The sequence below is a fragment of the Salvelinus alpinus genome, chromosome 8 (genome assembly GCF_045679555.1).
Source record: "Salvelinus alpinus chromosome 8, SLU_Salpinus.1, whole genome shotgun sequence".
NCBI lineage: Eukaryota > Metazoa > Chordata > Actinopteri > Salmoniformes > Salmonidae > Salvelinus > Salvelinus alpinus.
The window spans coordinates 244,540-260,475 of record NC_092093.1 but is presented as its reverse complement, the minus strand read 5'-3'; the positions used below and the strand labels follow the sequence as shown (position 1 = coordinate 260,475).

At 43.3% G+C, this 15,936-nt stretch overlaps 1 protein-coding gene across 4 annotated transcripts in view; it reads left to right on the top strand.

Moving 5' to 3' along the window:
• Positions 1–15,936, top strand: part of mapre3b (microtubule-associated protein, RP/EB family, member 3b) — a 66,125-nt gene that overhangs the window by 3,036 nt on the left and 47,153 nt on the right. The window contains exon 1 of one of the 4 annotated variants that reach the window (XM_071412373.1): positions 9,061–9,210. The exons of 2 other annotated variants lie outside the window; for them this stretch is intronic. The gene's annotated coding sequence lies outside the window, so the exon portion shown is untranslated. Of the gene's footprint in view, positions 1–9,060; positions 9,211–15,936 lie in introns of those variants that run through there. One more of the 4 variants, XM_071412377.1, reaches the window with a different exon arrangement.

The following is a 15,936-nucleotide window of genomic DNA, read 5'->3' as shown; positions in this document are numbered from 1 at the left end:
TGCACGATATCTAAGGAAGACTTGAGCTATTGCTCACCTGAGGTAGAGTATCTCATGATAAACTGTAGACCACACAACCTACCTAAAGAGTTTTCATCTGTATTTTTCGTAGCTGTTTACATACCACCACAGTCACGGGCTGGCACTAAGACAGCATTGAGCTGTATTCCGCCATAAACGCTCACCCAGAGGCGGCGCTCCTGGTAGCCTGGGACTTTAATGCAGGGAATCTTAAATTAGTTTTACCAAATTTCCATCAGCATGTTAAATGTGCAACCAGAGTGAAAAGAAATCTGGACCACCTTTACTCCACACACAGAGACACATACAAAGCTCTCCCTCACCCTCCCATTTGGCAAATCTGACCATAATTCTATCCTCCTGATTCCTGCTTACGAGCAAAAATTAAAGCAGGAAGCACCAGTGAATCGGTCAATAAAGAAGTGGTCAGATGAAGCAGATGCTAAACTACAGGACTGTTTTGCTAGCACAGACTGGAATATGTTCTGGGATTCTCCTGGTGGCATTGAGGAGTACACCACATCAGTCACTGGCTTTATCAATAAGTACAGCGAGGACATCGTCCCCACAGTGACCGTACGTACATACCCCAACCAGAAGCCATGGATTACAGGCAACATCTAAAGGCTAGAGCTGCCGCTTACAAGGAGCGGGACTCTAATTCGGAAGCTTATAAGAAATCTCCCTATGCCCTCCGACGAACCATCACACAGGCAAAGCATCAATACAGGACTAAGATCGAATCGTACTACACCGGCTCTGACGCTAGTCGGATGTGGCAGGGCTTGCAAACCATTACAGACTACAAAGGGAAGCACAGCCGAGAGCTGCCCAGTGACACGAGCCTACCAGGCAAGCTAAACTACTTCTATGCTCGCTTCGAGGCAAATAACACTGAAACATGCATGAGAGCACCAGCTGTTCCGGAAAACTGTGTGATCACGCTTTCCGTAGCCGATGTGAGTAAGACCTTTAAACAGGTCAACATTCACAAGGCCTTAGAGCCAGATGGATTATCAGGACGTGTACTGCAAGCATGCGCTGACCAACTGGCAAGTGTCTTCACTGACATTTTCAACCTCTCCCTCTCTCCACTACCGACCCATAGCACTCACGTCTGTAGCCATGAAGTGCTTCGAAAGGCTGTTCATGGCTCACATCCATTATTCCAGAAACTCTAGACCCACTCCAAATTGCATACCTCCCCAGCAAATCCACAGATGATGCAATCTCTATTGCACTCCACATTGTCCTTTCCCACCTGGACAAAAGGAACACCTATGTGAGAATGCTATTCATTGACTACAGCTCAGCGTTCAACACCATAGTGCCCTCAAAGCTCATCACTAAGCTAAGTACCCTGGGACTAAACACCTCCCTATGCAACTGGATTCTGGACTTCCTGACGGGCCACCCCCAGGTGGTAAGGGTAGGTAACATCCGTAAGGGTAGGTAACATCCGCCACTCTGATCCTCAACACAGGGGCCACTCAGGGGTGCGTGCTCAGTCCCCTCCTGTACTCCCTGTTCACTCATGACTGCACGGCCAGTCACGACTCCAACACCATCATTAAGTTTGCAGATGACACAACAGTGGTAGGCCTGAACACCGACAACAGCGAGACAGCCTATAGGGCGGAGGTCATAGACCTGGCCGTGTGGTGCCAGGACAACAACCTCTCCCTCAACGTGATCAAGACAAAGGAGTTGATTGTGGACTACAGGAAAAGGAGGACCGAGCACGCCCCCATTCTCATCGACGGGGCTGCAGTGGAACAGGTTGAGAGCTTCAAGTTCCTTGGTGTCCACATCACCAACAAACTAACATGGTCCAAGCACACCAAGACAGTCGTGAAGAGGGCACAACAAAACCTATTCCCCCTCAGGAGACTGAAAAGATTTGGCATGGGTCCTCAGATCCTCAAAAGGTTCTCCAGCTGCACCATCGAGAGCATCCTGACTGGTTGCATCACTGCCTGGTATGCAACTGCTCGGCCTCCGACCACAAGGCACTACAGGGGGTAGTGCGAACGGCCCAGTACATCACTGGGGCCAAGCTTCCTGCCATCCAGGACCTCTATAACAGGCGGTGTCAGAGGAAGGCCCTAAAAATGGTCAAAGTCTCTAGCCACCCTAGTCATAGACTGGTCTCCCTGCTACCGCACGGCAAGCGGTACCGGAGCACCAAGTCTAGGTCCAAGAGGCTTCTAAACAGCTTCTACCCCCAAGCCATAAGACTCCTGAACACCTAATCAAATGGCCACCCAGACTATTTGCATTGCCCCCCCCCCCCCCCCCCTTTACACCACTGCTACTCTCTGTTGTTATCATCTATGCAGTCACTTTAATAACTCTACATGTACATATTACCTCAACTAACCGGTGCTCGTGCACACTGACTCTGTACCGGTACCCCCACCCCCCTGTATATAGTCTCGCTGTTGTTATTTTACTGCTGCTCTTTAATTACTTGTTACTTTTATTTTTTATACTTATCCGTATTTCTTAAAACTGCATTGTTGGTTAGGGGCTCGTAAGTAAGCATTTCACAGTAATGTCTACACCTGTTGTATTCAGCGTACGTGACTAATGAAATTTGATTTCATTTGATTTGAGCAGATTCCAAGATGTAGGAAGTGTGCAGACAGATGGATATGTGTATGGATACAGAGGAATGTGTAGTTTCAGTGAAAAAAGTTGTGTCAACTGTACGGGCTGTTGCTGGGGATCGGAAGAGTCCGGTGTGACAGAGGCAGGTTGAGGTGGCCAGGGTCAGAGTAGTACAGAATATGTGGTATGTTGAGGTGGCCAGGGTCAGAGTAGTACAGAAGATGTGGTATGCTGAGGCAGGTTGAGGTGGCCAGGGTCAGAGTAGTACAGAAGATGTGGTATGCTGAGGCAGGTTGAGGTGGCCAGGGTCAGAGTAGTACAGAAGATGTGGTATGCTGAGGCAGGTTGAGGTGGCCAGGGTCAGAGTAGTACAGAAGATGTGGTATGTTTCTTGTTTGCTTATGGCCTTATACAGCTGGTTGAGTGTGGTCTTAGTGCCAGCATCGGTTTGTGGTGGTAAATAATATGAATAATATGAATAATCCAGATGAGAACTCTCTTGGTAGATAGTGTGGTCTACAGCTTATCATAAGGTACTCTACCTCAGGCGAGCAATACCGCGAGACATCTTTAATATTAGACATTGCGCACCAGCAGTTATTGACAGATAAAATGACATCCCCACCCCTCGTCTTACCAGACGTAGCTGCTCTGTCCTGCCGATGCACGGAGAAGCCAGCAACCTCTAGATTATCCATGTTGTTGTTCAGCCACGTCTTGGTGCAACATAAAATATTACCGTTTTTAATGTCCCGTTGGTAGGAATAGTCTAAATCGTAGATCTCCAGTTTGTTTTACAATGATTGCACGTTGGCCAATAATACGGCTGATAATATTATTCTATAATGTAGAAAATAGTCAAAATAAAGAAAAGCCCTTGAATGAGTAGGTGTGTCCAAAGTTTTGACTGGTACTGTATGCTTCAGTAAGGTTGGCTTCTTAGCGTTTATATCAATGGTTATCAACTATACCGCAGAGATGGAACGTAGGTCACAGAAAATAGATGTTGTGGTGGCAGCTGCAGAGAAGTACACTGGGGTAGTAGATTTGACTTTAGAAGAGTTACAGGGTGTGTTGAGTGGTAGTGTCCCGTGCTTTCAGGTCGTTGGCCTGAGGGAGTATCAGATAGGGTTAAAGTAGTGGACTAAGGTCTGTCCTCTCTAGTGGACTAAGGTCTGTCCTCTCTAGTGGACTAAGTTCTTTCCTCTCTAGTGGACTAAGGCCTGTCCTCTCTAGTGGATTAAGGTCTGTCCTCTCTAGTGGACTAAGGTCTATCCTCTCTAGTGGATTAAGGTCTGTCCTCTCTAGTGGAGTAAGGTCTGTCCTCTCAGGTCGTTGGCCTGGGGTAGGATCAGATAGGGTTAAAGTAGGGTAATGAGGTGGTAGGTTTTAATGAGTGTAGTGTTAGTTAGTTAGTTAGTAGGGTAATGAGGAGGTGGGTTTTAATGAGTGTAGTGTTAGTTAGTTAGTTAGTAGGGTAATGAGGTGGTGGGTTTTAATGAGTGTAGTGTTAGTTAGTTAGTTAGTAGGGTAATGAGGTGGTGGGTTTTAATGAGTGTAGCGTTAGTTAGTAGGGTAATGAGGTGGTAGGTTTTAATGAGTGTAGTGTTAGTTAGTTAGTTAGTTAGTAGGGTAATGAGGTGGTGGGTTTTAATGAGTGTAGTGTTAGTTAGTTAGTTAGTTAGTAGGGTAATGAGGTGGTGGGTTTTAATGAGTGTAGTGTTAGTTAGTAGGGTAATGAGGTGGTAGGTTTTAATGAGTGTAGTGTTAGTTAGTTAGTTAGTAGGGTAATGAGGTGGTGGGTTTTAATGAGTGTAGTGTTAGTTAGTTAGTTAGTTAGTTAGTTAGTAGGGTAATGAGGTGGTGGGTTTTAATGAGTGTAGCGCTAGTTAGTAGGGTAATGAGGTGGTGGGTTTTAATGAGTGTAGTGTTAGTTAGTTAGTTAGTAGGGTAATGAGGTGGTGGGTTTTAATGAGTGTAGTGTTAGTTAGTTAGTTAGTTAGTTAGTAGGGTAATGAGGTGATGGGTTTTAATGAGTGTAGTGTTAGTTAGTTAGTTAGTTAGGTAATGAGGTGGTGGGTTTTAATGAGTGTAGTGTTAGTTAGTTAGTAGGGTAATGAGGTGGTGGGTTTTAATGAGTGTAGTGTTAGTTAGTTAGTTAGTAGGGTAATGAGGTGGTGGGTTTTAATGAGTGTAGTGTTAGTTAGTAGGGTAATGTGGTAGGTTTTAATGAGTGTAGGGTTAGTTAGTTAGTTAGTTAGTTAGTTAGTTAGTAGGGTAATGAGGTGGTGGGTTTTAATGAGTGTAGTGTTAGTTAGTTAGTAGGGTAATGAGGTGGTGGGTTTTAATGAGTGTAGTGTTAGTTAGTTAGTTAGTAGGGTAATGAGGTGGTGGGTTTTAATGAGTGTAGTGTTAGTTAGTAGGGTAATGAGGTGGTGGGTTTTAATGAGTGTAGTGTTAGTTAGTTAGTAGGGTAATGAGGTGGTGGGTTTTAATGAGTGTAGTGTTAGTTAGTTAGTTAGTTAGTAGGGTAATGAGGTGGTGGGTTTTAATGAGTGTAGTGTTAGTTTGTTAGTTAGTAGGGTAATGAGGTGGTGGGTTTTAATGAGTGTAGTGTTAGTTAGTAGGGTAATGAGGCGGTGGGTTTTAAAGAGTGTAGTGTTAGTTAGTTAGTTAGTTAGTTAGTAGGTTAATGAGGTGGTGGGTTTTAATGAGTGTAGCGTTAGTTAGTTAGTAGGGTAATGAGGTGGTTGGTTTTAATGCGTGTAGTGTTAGTTAGTTAGTTAGTAGGGTAATGAGGTTGTTGGTTTTAATGAGTGTAGAGTTAGTTAGTTAGTTAGTTAGTAGGGTAATGAGGTTGTGGGTTTTAATGAGTGTAGTGTTAGTTAGTAGGGTAATGAGGTGGTTGGTTTTAATGAGTGTAGTGTTAGTTAGTTAGTTAGGTAATGAGGTGGTAGGTTTTAATGAGTGTAGCGTTAGTTAGTTAGTTAGTAGGGTAATGAGGTGGTAGGTTTTAATGAGTGTAGTGTTAGTTAGTTAGTTAGTTAGTAGGGTAATGTGGTAGGTTTTAATGAGTGTAGGGTTAGTTAGTTAGTTAGTTAGTTAGTAGGGTAATGAGGTGGTTGGTTTTAATGAGTGTAGTGTTAGTTAGTTAGTTAGTAGGGTAATGAGGTTGTTGGTTTTAATGAGTGTAGAGTTAGTTAGTTAGTTAGTTAGTTAGTTAGTTAGTTAGTTAGTTAGTTAGTAGGGTAATGAGGTTGTGGGTTTTAATGAGTGTAGTGTTAGTTAGTAGGGTAATGAGGTGGTTGGTTTTAATGAGTGTAGTGTTAGTTAGTTAGTTAGTTAGGTAATGAGGTGGTAGGTTTTAATGAGTGTAGCGTTAGTTAGTTAGTAGGGTAATGAGGTGGTAGGTTTTAATGAGTGTAGTGTTAGTTAGTTAGTTAGTTAGTAGGGTAATGAGGTTGTTGGTTTTAATGAGTGTAGAGTTAGTTAGTTAGTTAGTAGGGTAATGAGGTGGTGGGTTTTAATGAGTGTAGTGTTAGTTAGTAGGGTAATGAGGTGGTGGGTTTTAATGAGTGTAGGTTTAGTTAGCAGGGTAATTAAAATATGTTTATTTTTTATTCCAATTTTCCCGTTTCCCTTTTTTCCATTTTGTATCACAAAGTGTAATGGATGTATACTATAGTTCAGTTGGTGGTGGTAACGCAGCATATTGGACGCCAACAACAGTTAAGTCCAACAAATAAGAAGAACTGACGTTGTGTCCACCCAATCAATGCTTCAGAGAATGAATCTGTACTGAAAGCATAAACTACAGCAAGCTACATTGCAGTGCATAAAATATGGTAAGTAGTTGACTCAGAGAGAGACAATAGTTGAACAGTTTTGAACGAATTCATATCCTCAGAAATGAAGGAGAAGCACGAGAGATCAGGAGAGCATTTTGTTGTATTTTTCACTTTCACTGAGCAAGTGAATGCAGCTACCAGGTCCAGTCCCTGTATTAAAGTGGTGTGGAATGGTTGGTGAGCTGGGGTCACTCCTACCAGGTCCCTGTATTAAAGTGGTGTGGAATGGTTGGTGAGCTGGGGTCACTCCTACCAGTTCCTGTATTAAAGTGGTGTGGAATGGTTGGTGAGCTGGGGTCACTCCTACCAGGTCCCTGTATTAACGTGGTATGGAATGGTTGGTGAGCTGGGGTCACTCCTACCAGTCCCTGTATTAAAGTGGTGTGGAATGGTTAGTGAGCTGGGGTCACTCCTACCAGTCCTTGTATTAAAGTGGTGTGGAATGGTTGGTGAGCTGGGGTCACTCCTACCAGGTCCCTGTATTAAAGTGGTGTGGAATGGTTGGTGAGCTGGGGTCACTCCTACCAGTTCCTGTATTAAAGTGGTGTGGAATGGTTGGTGAGCTGGGGTCACTCCTACCAGTTCCTGTATTAAAGTGGTGTGGAATGGTTGGTGAGCTGGGGTCACTCCTACCAGTTCCCTGTATTAAAGTGGTGTGGAATGGTTGGTGAGCTGGGGTCACTCCTACCAGTCCCTGTATTAAAGTGGTGTGGAATGGTTGGTGAGCTGGGGTCACTCCTACCAGGTCCTGTATTAAAGTGGTGTGGAATGGTTGGTGAGCTGGGGTCACTCCTACCAGGTCCCTGTATTAAAGTGGTGTGGAATGGTTGGTGAGCTGGGGTCACTCCTACCAGTTCCTGTATTAAAGTGGTGTGGAATGGTTGGTGAGCTGGGGTCACTCCTACCAGTCCCTGTATTAAAGTGGTGTGGAATGGTTAGTGAGCTGGGGTCACTCCTACCAGTTCCTGTATTAAAGTGGTGTGGAATGGTTGGTGAGCTGGGGTCACTCCTACCAGTCCCTGTATTAAAGTGGTGTGGAATGGTTGGTGAGCTGGGGTCACTCCTACCAGGTCCCTGTATTAACGTGGTGTGGAATGGTTGGTGAGCTGGGGTCACTCCTACCAGTCCCTGTATTAAAGTGGTGTGGAATGGTTAGTGAGCTGGGGTCACTCCTACCAGTCCCTGTATTAAAGTGGTGTGGAATGGTTAGTGAGCTGGGGTCCCTCCTACCAGTCCCTGTATTAAAGTGGTGTGGAATGGTTGGTGAGCAGGGGTCACTCCTACCAGGTCCAGTATTGGCCATCACAGTTACAGCTTCCAAGGCTACAAGGAAGAGCAGAAGGTGTCTTCTGACCCGGTAGAGACATTTTCACAATTGCTCACAGAGTTGGAGTCACAGCGGCCTGAGACCCCAAGGACTGTGAAGTACTGAAAGAGAATTGAAGACTGTTCTGTACAACAGGGTTTTCCAGCATCTCCATTGAGAGAAATCTGTGCATCCAGCAGGAGCAGAGGACACACTGGAAAACAGAGGTCCCAGGTCAGGGATCCCTTCTCTGTAGCCAATAGGAGAAGAGTGGCAGGGCTAGGTTGACATAGTTAAATAAAGGGAAAATACTTATACACGAATGATTCCACATCATTTAACCTTTAAAGGGGAAATCTGCTTTTTCTATATAATGTTTTTTACTTATAAATTGATATGTAACCATTGATTCTTGAAGAATATAACTAGTTCAACTGTTGTACCACATCAGAACCCAAAATATAAGCTTTGTTTTACTCCTTTTTTAAACATTGTAAATGTAAACAATCACTATATAGCCTCAAAACATTTGTTCAAACTATCATTTTGATATCATGGATGGTTAGTCCTTGAATCCATAGCACTGTCTATGAATTTGAGAGTGGTTACATTTCTTCAGGCTTTTTAGCTTTTTACCAAAACATAGGTAAAGGCCACTTTGTTATTGTTTCAGCAAGCAGCATACCACCCTGCATATCACTGCTGGCTTGTTTCTGAAGCTAAGCAGGGTTGGTCCTGGTCAGTCCCTGGATGGGACACCAGATGCTGCTGGAAGTGGTGTTGGAGGGCCAGTAGGAGGCACTCTTTCCTCTGGTCTAAAAAATATCTCAATGCCCCAGGGCAGTGATTGGGGACACTGCCCTGTGTAGGGTGCTGTCTTTTGAATGGGACGTTAAACAGGTGTCCTGACTCTCTGAGGTCATTAAAGATTCCATGGCACTTATCGTAAGAGTATGTTGTAAACCCTGGCTAAATTCCCAATCTGGCCCTCAAACCATTACTGTCACCTAATAATCCCCAGTTTACGATTGGCTCATTCACCCCCCTCAGTCAACTTACCTGGTAAAATAATGGATAAATAAAACTGCTGATTGCCCCATTAACCTCTCACTGTGCCTGTCTATCCCCTTAATGTATTAAGCAGAATAAACCCCATTACAATTATCCGTATGTCGACAGGCAGCCAAACAGGCGAGCCAGGTGATGTAGATCCATCATGGCGTCCTGGGGATCCGAGGTGATGCAGTTGCGTTATGACGCAGGTCAAAAGCTGCCGCTGGGGGACGCGCCGGGGCGGACGGCTGAGCTGTGGTTGGTTGGTTCGGGCAGCAGCTCGTCGTTACTAACAAGCTGTAGCAACGCTGTAGCAACGCAGTAGTATCGACCGGACAGGCTCAGAACAGCACGATTCTTCAAACCTAGAGAGTGAGTAACTGTCACTAACTATTATCACTACGATGTATACTATTTAAAAGCGGACTTTATGACAACTAACGTAAATTTAGTTTTTATAGTTAGGTAGTCAGGTAGACATTCCCGAATGCCACCACATCAACCACATTCGTGTCCCATTCGGCGCGGCTCCGTGTGGGTGTGTGAGAGAGAGAAATTACTGGAGGCCTCCAGAAGGGGTTGGATATAAACGGCATCCTTAAATAACAGTATAGTTGAATTGTGCTGGACCGGTTGGCCAGACCGGGCTAGACCGACCGTTATGTATAGCTAACGTTAGCTGTATCACTAGGCTCGCATCTACGTACTGTAGGCTAGCAGTTGAGCTAGCTCAGTTAGCTCAGCTCATTGGCTCTGCAGCAAGTCTTCAGCAGCTTAAATCAAGCCCTACGCAGCAACTCTCATTTGTGCTAAAAGAGCCACTGACTACTAGGTAGTCACATTGTTATCGTTGTAACTAGATAGTGTTTGACTGTTGTCCTCGGATGATGAACAAGTCCTTTATCGATTTAGACGTTACGATGTTATTATCAAGTAGTTAACTGATAGTTTTCACATAGCTATCGTGTCGCAGTGAAACCAACTTTCCCCCGTCAACAAGCACGCAGTAGCGGTCTGTCATGAGTGACATGCCTACACATTATCCGTCCTGAGTGACATGCCTACACATTATCCGTCCTGAGTGACATGCCTACACATTTTCCGTCCTAGGAGCTTCTGACCAGGCGTTTATCAGTAACACACATATCACCATGGCGCCTGAAATTTATGTCGAAAAAATATATCCTGCAATTCTACACCGTTTCTTAACAGGGGGAATGGAGTTTTCTGAACAGAACACACCTATTTTTCTTCGGTTTTGCCACAATAAATTATATAACTGTTTTAATGACTAGATCACTAATCCCTGAAAATACATTCCCCAATAATGAATTGACAGGTTTGAAACGCTACCAACTCTGTGAGTCTCACAAACATCCCGCCCCCTTCCCTGATAATCCCTCCCACAGTGATTGATTGACTCACAATGATCGAGGATTTTTATTTTATTTATTTTACCTTTTATTTAACTAGGCAAGTCAGTTAAAGAACAAATTCTTATTTTTCAATGACGGCCTAGGAACAGTGAGTTAACTGCCTTGTTCAGGGGCAGAGTGACAGATTTTTACCTTGTCAGCTTGGGGATTCAATCTTGCAACCTTTTGGTTTCAAGTCCAACGCTCTAACCACTAGGCTACCTGCCGCATGATAATGAGGAAATTAAATAAAACAAATTGAGGATTAATATTGTTTTAGCCAATAAGGATTTCCATTTTATACTTGGTAGATTAAGAAAAAACATTTTTAAAGTGCACATTGCATTTTCATATTTTTGTCGCAAATAATGTGATCACAATAATGTAGTACAAATACAAATGTGAACTTTGATTTAATCTTTTAGCAATTGTATTTCTTAATATGGCAGTGTTCTCTGGAAGGCCAGTGAACAAGAACTGTCAACTTGAAAATGCAAGCTGGAGTTTTTCCATTTAAATGTGTTCATTGATTATGTTCACATAAAAAATTATGTTTCAAACAAATTATTAATGTATCATGATCAAATTATTAATGTATCATGATCAAATTATTAATGTATCATGATCAAATTAGATTTTTTTGGCCAGCTATATATATATATATATCCATATACAAATAAACCTACCATTAAAATTATAGACTGATAATTTCTTTGTCAGTGGGCAAACATACAAAATCAGCAGGGGATCAAATACTTTTTCCCCCCACTGTATATACAGTGGGGAGAACAAGTATTTGATACACTGCCGATTTTGCAGGTTTTCCTACTTACAAAGCATGTAGAGGTCTGTCATTTTTATCATAGGTACACTTCAACTGTGAGAGACGGAATCTAAAACAAAAATCCAGAAAATCACATTGTATGATTTTTAAATAATTAATTTGCATTTTATTGCATGACATAAGTATTTGATCACCTACCAACCAGTAAGAATTCCGGCTCTCACAGACCTGTTAGTTTTTCTTTAAGAAGCCCTCCTGTTCTCCACTCATTACCTGTATTAACTGCACCTGTTTGAACTCGTTACCTGTATAAAAGACACCTGTCCACACACTCAATCAAACAGATTCCAACCTCTCCACAATGGCCAAGACCAGAGAGCTGTGTAAGGACATCAGGGATAAAATTGTAGACCTGCACAAGGCTGGGATGGGCTACAGGACAATAGGCAAGCAGCTTGGTGAGAAGGACACAACTGTTGGCGCAATTATTAGAAAATGGAAGAAGTTCAAGATGACGGTCAATCACCCTCGGTCTGGGGCTCCATGCAAGATTTCACCTCGTGGGGCATCAATGATCATGAGGAAGGTGAGGGATCAGCCCAGAACTACACGGCAGGACCTGGTCAATGACCTGAAGAGAGCTGGGACCACAGTCTCAAAGAAAACCATTAGTAACACACTACGCCGTCATGGATTAAAATCCTGCAGCGCACGCAAGGTCCCCCTGCTTAAGCCAGTGCATGTCCAGGCCCGTCTGAAGTTTGCCAATGACCATCTGGATGATCCAGAGGAGGAATGGGAGAAGGTCATGTGGTCTGATGAGACAAAAATAGAGCTTTTTGGTCTAACTCCACTCGCCGTGTTTGGAGGAAGAAGAAGTATGAGTACAACCCCAAGAACACCATCCCAACCGTGAAGCATGGAGGTGGAAACATCATTCTTTGGGGATGCTTTTCTGCAAAGGGGACAGGACGACTGCACCGTATTGAGGGGAGGATGGATGGGGCCATGTATCGCGAGACAACGACACGACGACACGAAGCACACAGCCATGGCAACTAAGGAGTGGCTCCGTAAGAAGCATCTCAAGGTCCTGGAGTGGCCTAGCCAGTCTCCAGACCTGAACCCAATAGAAAATCTTTGGAGGGAGCTGAAAGTCCGTATTGCCCAGCGACAGCCCCGAAACCTGAAGGATCTGGAGAAGATCTGTAGGGAGGAGTGGGCCAAAATCCCTGCTGCAGTGTGTGCAAACCTAGTCAAGAACTACAGGAAACGTATGATCTCTGTAATTGCAAACAAAGGTTTCTGTACCAAATATTATGTTCTGCTTTTCTGATGTATCAAATACTTATGTCATGCAATAAAATGCAAATTAATTACTTAAAAATCATACAATGTGATTTTCTGGATTTTTGTTTTAGATTCCGCCTCTCATAGTTGAAGTGTACCTATGATAAAAATTACAGACCTCTACATGCTTTGTAAGTAGGAAAACCTGCAAAATCGGCAGTGTATCAAATACTTGTTCTCCCCACTGTATATCCATATATTGCGACCCCAACAATGCAGTAATCACTAACAATGTAATACTAGAAAAAACAAGGTAGATAAGAACACTAAGTAATCGTACTATATACAGGGTCAGTTCAGTACCATATTAACAATGTACAGGGATACTGGAGTGATGGAGGTAGATATGTATAGGGGGAAGGTGACTATATACAGGGTCAGTTCAGTACCATATTAACAATGTACAGGGATACTGGAGTGATGGAGGTAGATATGTATAGGGGGAAGGTGACTATATACAGGGTCAGTTCAGTACCATATTAACAATGTACAGGGATACTGGAGTGATGGAGGTAGATATGTATAGGGGTAAGGTGACTATATACAGGGTCAGTTCAGTACCATATTAACAATGTACAGGGATACTGGAGTGATGGAGGTAGATAATGTATAGGGTTAAGGTGACTATATACAGGGTCAGTACCATATTAACAATGTACAGGGATACTGGAGTGATGGAGGTAGATATGTATAGGGGTAAGGTGACTATATACAGGGTCAGTACCATATTAACAATGTACAGGGATACTGGAGTGATGGAGGTAGATATGTATAGGGGGAAGGTGACTATATACAGGGTCAGTACCATATTAACAATGTGCAGGGATACTGGAGTGATGGAGGTAGATATGTATAGGGTTAAGGTGACTATATACAGGGTCAGTACCATATTAACAATGTACAGGGATACTGGAGTGATGGAGGTAGATATGTATAGGGGGAAGGTGACTATATACAGGGTCAGTACCATATTAACAATGTACAGGGATACTGGAGTGATGGAGGTAGATATGTATAGGGGGAAGGTGACTATATACAGGGCCAGTACCATATTAACAATGTACAGGGATACTGGAGTGATGGAGGTACATATGTATAGGGATAATCATACTATATACAGGGTCAGTACCATATTAACAATGTGCAGGGATACTGGAGTGATGGAGGTAGATATGTATAGGGATAATCATACTATATACAGGGTCAGTACCATATTAACAATGTGCAGGGATACTGGAGTGATGGAGGTAGATATGTATAGGGATAATCATACTATATACAGGGTCAGTACCATATTAACAATGTGCAGGGATACTGGAGTGATGGAGGTAGATATGTATAGGGATAATCATACTATATACAGGGTCAGTACCATATTAACAATGTACAGGGATACTGGAGTGATGGAGGTAGATATGTATAGGGTTAAGGTGACTATATACAGGGTCAGTACCATATTAACAATGTACAGGGATACTGGAGTGATGGAGGTAGATATGTATAGGGTTAAGGTGACTATATACAGGGTCAGTACCATATTAACAATGTACAGGGATACTGGAGTGATGGAGGTAGATATGTATAGGGGGAAGGTGACTATATACAGGGTCAGTACCATATTAACAATGTACAGGGATACTGGAGTGATGGAGGTAGATATGTATAGGGGGAAGGTGACTATATACAGGGCCAGTACCATATTAACAATGTACAGGGATACTGGAGTGATGGAGGTACATATGTATAGGGATAATCATACTATATACAGGGTCAGTACCATATTAACAATGTGCAGGGATACTGGAGTGATGGAGGTAGATATGTATAGGGATAATCATACTATATACAGGGTCAGTACCATATTAACAATGTGCAGGGATACTGGAGTGATGGAGGTAGATATGTATAGGGATAATCATACTATATACAGGGTCAGTACCATATTAACAATGTGCAGGGATACTGGAGTGATGGAGGTAGATATGTATAGGGATAATCATACTATATACAGGGTCAGTACCATATTAACAATGTACAGGGATACTGGAGTGATGGAGGTAGATATGTATAGGGTTAAGGTGACTATATACAGGGTCAGTACCATATTAACAATGTACAGGGATACTGGAGTGATGGAGGTAGATATGTATAGGGTTAAGGTGACTATATACAGGGTCAGTACCATATTAACAATGTACAGGGATACTGGAGTGATGGAGGTAGATATGTATAGGGATAATCATACTATATACAGGGTCAGTACCATATTAACAATGTGCAGGGATACTGGAGTGATGGAGGTAGATATGTATAGGGATAATCATACTATATACAGGGTCAGTACCATATTAACAATGTGCAGGGATACTGGAGTGATGGAGGTAGATATGTATAGGGGTAAGGTGACTATATACAGGATCAGTACCATATTAACAATGTACAGGGATACTGGAGTGATGGAGGTATATATGTGTAGGGGGAAGGAGACAGGGATACTGGAGTGATGGAGGTAGATATGTATAGGGGGAAGGAGACAGGGATACTGGAGTGATGGAGGTAGATATGTATAGGGGGAAGGAGACAGGGATACTGGAGTGATGGAGGTAGATATGTATAGGGGGAAGGTGACAGGGATACTGGAGTGATGGAGGTAGATATGTATAGGGGGAAGGAGACAGGGATACTGGAGTGATGGAGGTAGATATGTATAGGGGGAAGGAGACAGGGATACTGGAGTGATGGAGGTAGATATGTATAGGGGGAAGGGGACAGGGATACTGGAGTGATGGAGGTAGATATGTACAGGGGTAAGGGGACAGGGATACTGGAGTGATGGAGGTAGATATGTATAGGGGGAAGGGGACAGGGATACTGGAGTGATGGAGGTAGATATGTATAGGGGGAAGGAGACAGGGATACTGGAGTGATGGAGGTAGATATGTATAGGGGGAAGGAGACAGAGATACTGGAGTGATGGAGGTAGATATGTATAGGGGGAAGGAGACAGGGATACTGGAGTGATGGAGGTAGATATGTATAGGGGGAAGGAGACAGGGATACTGGAGTGATAGAGGTAGATATGTATAGGGGGAAGGAGACAGGGATACTGGAGTGATGAGGTAGATATGTATAGTGATGGAGGTAGATATGTATAGGGGGAAGGAGACAGGGATACTGGAGTGATGGAGGTAGATATGTATAGTGATGGAGGTAGATATGTATAGGGGGAAGGAGACAGGGATACTGGAGTGATGGAGGTAGATATGTATAGGGGTAAGGGGACAGGGATACTGGAGTGATGGAGGTAGATATGTATAGGGGTAAGGAGACAGGGATACTGGAGTGATGGAGGTATATATGTATAGGGGGAAGGAGACAGAGATACTGGAGTGATGGAGGTAGATATGTATAGTGATGGAGGTAGATATGTATAGGGGGAAGGTGACAGGGATACTGGAGTGATGAGGTAGATATGTATAGGGGGAAGGTGACAGGGATACTGGAGTGATGGAGGTAGATATGTATAGGGGGAAGGGGACAGGGATACTG